Raw genomic sequence first — 6,000 nt, 5'->3', positions numbered from 1 at the left:
ATTTTTGGGCTCCACTGCAAAAGAAAGGCCGCAAATAAGACCCTTTAGACCTCTCGGTGGCGATCTATATAATGGGACAGTTTTATTGTGCCTGCCATTGGAATAAGTTTTCGTTCGAATATATAAGGAGTTAATGTGATTCAAATGTAATTATTTAACAAGTTAAACCTCGTTCTATTTCATTTGTTTCATCTTAAGGAGCAGATAACCCATGCATATAATTGTCAAATAAAGTGGAAGTTGTTTTTTTATTTGTATACTTTCAGGTAAAACTTGTAGACCTGGATATTTTCACTGTACTAATGACGTATGTGTACGCAACACTAGTCGGTGTGATGGATATGAAAACTGTGATTCTGATGAATTAAACTGTATGCGTTTATCATAATTGTCGTCATCATCATCATCATCGTCATCGTCATCGTCGTCGTCGTCGTCGTCGTCGCAGTCATTATGATCATCATCGTCGTCATTGTCGTCGTCATCATCATCATCATCATCATCATCATCCGCCACCGTCTTGTTCATCTGATTTTAATGAAAATTTGTATGTGGCTTTAAAGCAACCAAACAGACGGCGAAATTCCTTTATTCCATTATTATGATGAAATAGCTTTTATAGCGGGGAGGTTTCCAAATGGCGGCCATTCTTATTCATTTATTTACATGTCCGAACTGAACAGTTTCTATAAATTAAAATCATGCCATCGACAATTCCATGGTGTATATTAATGTATGACAATGGAAGTAACATTATTTTTACAAAACGTTTATGTTTTTACCGGCTGTACTAAATACCGAAAAAATATCGAAAAAACAACGAAAAATACCGACTTTTGTATACTTAATCTCCGAAAAATAAAAAAAAAAAACCCCAAAAACCTGACTAAATACAATAAAAAATAACACTAGTTACGAAATATTCAGAAAACCCCCGTCTAAATGCAATAAAAACAACACTAATTACCGCAAAAAACCCTAACTACCGAAATACTGAAAAAGTAGGATCAAACTAGTCCACAAATTATATATCACTATGGATGGTTGTATATTTTGACTACATCACATCTACAGGCAGATGTGTATTTTGACCCCATCCTATCTACAGGTAGCTGTGTGCGTTGACCCCATCCTATCTACATGTAGTTGTGTATGTTGACCCCTATCTTATCTAATCTACGTGTAGCTGTACGTTTTATTAAGACATGATATCTTGATGTGTTATCTATTAAAAATATATTTAACTGATGGATCAGTTCCTGAACTCACTTTAGTTCAGTTTCTGTTTATGAGCCGCTGTGTGTTTTATTAATTTTAGTGTTGAGCAATCTGATTAAAATACAGATCTATATTTTGTTTCGTTTTTTTATACTTTCGATGGCCTCTACTACATGAAGATCTGACCAGTTGTAGTGGAAGGTCCCGTCAGAGGTCACACGAGCGACTTTTGACCCTATGACGTCAGACATTTGATTAAAAAATCAGCGTTGATGTTTCTTAGGGGTTACCCACAGTTCCGTACACCTCACGCCAAAAACTCGCCGTAACAGACCGTTTCATTGGCTAATCCATCACATCATCCAGAACACGGGTTATATAACAACTCTTCTAAATCCTAGTAAAGACAAGTAAACTATACAAAACGAAACGAAATAGGATCTGCGTTTTAATCAGATTAATTGTAGAGTGTTATCCATGGTGTTATAGATATTCTTACACCACTTTCTTGTTCCGATGATAAATAAAGCTAATATTTACAATCCTTATCATATGTTTGCATTTGTTAATGTTGCAATATATTTTACAGGTTCGAGTTGTCGTTTTGGTAGTTTTCTCTGCACCAACAAAAGATGCGTCACTTCCTCTAAGAGATGTAACGGGAAAAATGATTGTGGCGATAATTCAGATGAAATTAACTGTAAGTTTATCACTGTAAGATTCTTTTATTGTTAGATATTTATGACCGGCCCTAGGAACTACGATGTATAATGTCCAGTAGCGGACATGTTTTTAGCGGTCCAACATGTTCAAAACCTCTTACTCATTATTGTCCGTGATATTCGAAATTAATATTGTCCCATTTCAAATTGATGTTGTTATCTTACCGTGAAAACACGGGATGCAAATGTTCTATATATTAGACACAATGAGCATTTTATAATCAGTATGCTAGTCGTGTATTCTAAGGTTTCGAGTGCCATTTGTAATGAAAACAGAAAACATATCCTACATGACAACGTGGAAGTTGTAGTAATGCCGGATCCACAAACGACAAATGATTATAAAAAAAGCCCAAGAAGAATGGACTAACAAGACGTTAAGGACTATCGTTCATTCTGGACTGTTTAACTATTTCACCAAACATATTTGATTAGAAATTACAATTCACTTTATATATATGCATGTTAGATTAATGGGACTGTTAGATCCATGTCAGATTAATGGGGCTTTTAGATCCATGTTAGATTAATGGGACTCTTAGACCCATGTTAGATTAATGGGACTGTATGGCCCATGTAAGATTAATTGAGCTTTTAAACCCTAGTTTGTATATTTAAAGATTCCAAATATTAGAGCCATCCGCCCTTTAATGGATTCGTTTGTCCAACCTCGTGAGTCTTCTCCGGGTCCTCCGGTTTCCTCTCACTGCAAGCAAATTATTGAAATAAAATTGAACCATATGTTAATCTCGAAATGACCTGGTTTGTGTCGAGAGAACTTTAAACTCCGTATCTCTCGCTCCCTTTAATGGATAATGCCCAGAACTGACTACTTGTTATAAATGTACTTATACAGTTTTACTTGAAAATATTAGATTTGTTCCCTTATAGCCATTCTGTTAATTCGGTTTACGAGCACCTACAACTAAGCACACGGCAAATACATGGAACCAGATTAAAGGGGTATTGTGGAAGATTAGATAAAGAGCTGACAGTTCTCACTATAATAGTTAAAAACTAGATAATGTAAAGGGAATATGCTGAAATTTCAGTCAAATTGCTTCACTTTGAAATTTAGGCCCAGTCTCGGTCATCATTACTAAAGTCGGTACGATAAAAATCAAAGTCTCAATTATCATGTTTGGATTAAATCATCAATGAGCGTTGAGTAGCAAATCGGATTCAAATCCAGTGAAAATCCGACATGTTAATTAATGTCTAATTAATGGTTTATATAACATTTCAAGCCTAAAGAAAATCCCCCGATGGACAGATTTATCTCTTGCATAATGTATGTTTTACTTGGTTGGTCTTTGTGATTCAGTGTACAAGTCAGTGGAAAACTCTAGATAACGCAATTCTGGTTATTAAATTTGTACGGAATTCCATGATGAAAATATCAGAATTTAGCCATTTACTGCGGGGTTTTTGTTGTTGATAAAGACTTCGACGACATGGCCTATTCTAATTTCTAATTCCATGTGTAATTGTAGGTTTGAAGTGCAAAGATTATACCTTTCTCTGTGGGAACAAGACATGTGTTAAACGATGTAATGGTGTTAACGAGTGTGGCGACAATTCAGATGAACTCAACTGTAAGTCTGCCTTCACAAATAAACAGTAATATACCAAATCTAGTCAACCAAAATTGTCTGGCAAATTAATTGTGTACATGTGTATTTTTATATAATGTTAATTTAAAGACCCTTATCTTGAATTGTAAACTTTAAAATTCACTGCTAAAGACCCCTTTGAAATAAAATTGAACCATGTGTTAGTCCTAGTTTGTGTCGAGTGGACGTTAAGTCCCGAAATGACCTAGTTTGTGTCGAGTAGACGTTAACCCCCTCCCCCTCTTTCTCTCTCTCTCTCCCCCTCTCTCTCTCTCTCCCCCTCTCTCTCCCCCCCCCTTTGTCTCTCTCTATCTCTCTCTCTCTCTCTCTCTCTCTCTCTCTCTCTGTTATAATAAAACTATAGACTAGAAGTGCTCAATATGGAAAAACATTTTAAAGATATTATATATCTGGAATATTTGGCAACATTCGACATCATCTTCCGGTGAAATAAAAAAAGCGCCATTTTTACATGTTGGGTAGAATCTCCATTAAATAATTACTTTTCAAAATTAGACTGTTTGATAAAAGCATAGTTGATGACCATTAGTTAAATCTACTCTCAATGGGTCATCCCATTGAATCCAAACCAGTAGAGTATCTGCAGGATCATATTTTGATTTCTTAATTATGTTGAATAATCGATTTAAAGATGCATCCCCCACGCGCCCCACCCTCCACCCACCCTCCACGGCAGTGTTCAGGGTCTAACCGTGGTCTGCGGGGATTACTCAAACTCCACCGTAGAACCACCGAGGTCAAAGTCTACGACTTTAATGATTAAAGATGGCTAAGTTAAAAACTACACAATGAAAAGGGAACATCTTTAAAAGTTCAGTCAAATTATTTTATTTTTAGTAACGTTACAGCTGTTTGGAGAATAGCTGAATCTCGATTAATTAATAATTTAAATAGCATCATATAAGGCCTAAAGAAAGACCTGCAATAGACAGATTTAGGTCTATCAATTGGAGATAAATGTGCTTCGTATCAATTACATTTTGTTTTTCTGTATTACAGGTTTACAGTGTGACTACTCCAGTTTCCACTGTAATAATAATAAATGTATCGAACGTAGTAAAAAATGTAATCATCTTGATGATTGTGGAGATAACACAGATGAAAGTAACTGTAAGTGTGGGCCATTTTAAATCTCAACTCAAAACATTCTTGTTTCAAAACCCTGATCTGTAAATAGTCAGTGAATACAACTGTTTTTCACTATTAATGCACTTAATAAATGTCGATATTATTATTATCTAATAAAGGATAAAACTGCAGTTAATAAACCAAGTGAATGTTTTCCATAAAGATGACTGTTATTATATATCGCTTTCACTAAATGCTCATAAAGATAATATTATTATTATCATTAAGTTTCGCCATGTCGAATTTTCACTTCATACATAATTAATGAATATTATTGAAATGTCGTGATGAATTCCCAGATAATATATCTGTGCACGATAGAATGATAATTTGTTCCAGGTTACTGCAACTAGTAAGTATCAGTCTAAAAGGCGTGATTTCCCCCTTCGAAAAAACGATCAACGAGTACCTGAGTGCGCGTAAAACCACTCTTAATTGGAATTTGACATAAAATAGGCGGAAACGGCGGTACCTGGGCCAAATATCCTTCATATTACACTACATGGCATCTGTCTATCTTCCTAAACCTGGATGTTTCAGAAGAGCAGAATGTTAAACTCCCTTTTTATATCATTTCATTTAATTTCTCCCATCTTATTAATCATTTAGTACACACGTCTTGGTGATTTGTTTGTTTTCAGGTTGCGCTACCTTGGATTTTAACTGCAAAAATCTGAAATGTGTTAGCCTATTCACGAAGTGCGATGGTCATGATGATTGCGGTGATAATTCAGATGAAACAGATTGTGAAGGTATATGTTTTATATTATTTATGGTCATCAGGTGTGTAGCATATTAGGCCAGGTGTTTCATATATGTCTATCTTAAAGATACATTATGTAAGATTTAGAAAAAGAGCTGGTCGTTCTTACTATAAACGTTCCAAATTAGATAACGCAAAATTAATATATTGAAAATTTCATTCAAATTACTTTATTCTGAGCGAAGTTATCGCTATCTGGAGTTTTGACAATATGCGGCATTGGTTGTTTATTATCGTAGTCACGGTACTGGTTATTCTAAACCAATTCTCCTTCTCCATTATTAAATTAAATCAATAAATGACCGAAACGTTCTAATCTACTTCAAATTGGAGCCATCCGATCGTTTAGAGAGTTGAATATGGGCTTGCCATCTTAATAAATGTCTGAAAAAGTTTATATAACATTTGAAGGCAGATTAAAGACATACAATAAGCAGATTTAGCTCTTGAATATCTGTGACGTATTGAACCAGGGAAAAGTCCCCGGTCTCTACTTATCTTGTAGTTGTTCTTTTGGGTGGCCACACTCTTCGAG

General features: G+C 35.1%; 1 long non-coding RNA gene across 1 annotated transcript; it reads left to right on the top strand.

The window, feature by feature from the left end:
- Positions 1–280: 280 nt before the first annotated feature.
- LOC126810310 (uncharacterized) lies at positions 281–4,686 on the top strand. Its single transcript, XR_007675170.2, has 4 exons — positions 281–371; positions 1,808–1,918; positions 3,434–3,535; positions 4,574–4,686. It is a non-coding gene; the product is annotated as an uncharacterized LOC126810310 (long non-coding RNA).
- Positions 4,687–6,000: the final 1,314 nt, after the last annotated feature.

Source organism: Patella vulgata, chromosome 2, assembly GCF_932274485.2.
Source record: "Patella vulgata chromosome 2, xgPatVulg1.2, whole genome shotgun sequence".
NCBI classification, from domain to species: Eukaryota; Metazoa; Mollusca; class Gastropoda; family Patellidae; genus Patella; species Patella vulgata.
Note: the sequence above shows the minus strand (reverse complement) of the source record. Positions and strands in the feature narration are given on the sequence as shown.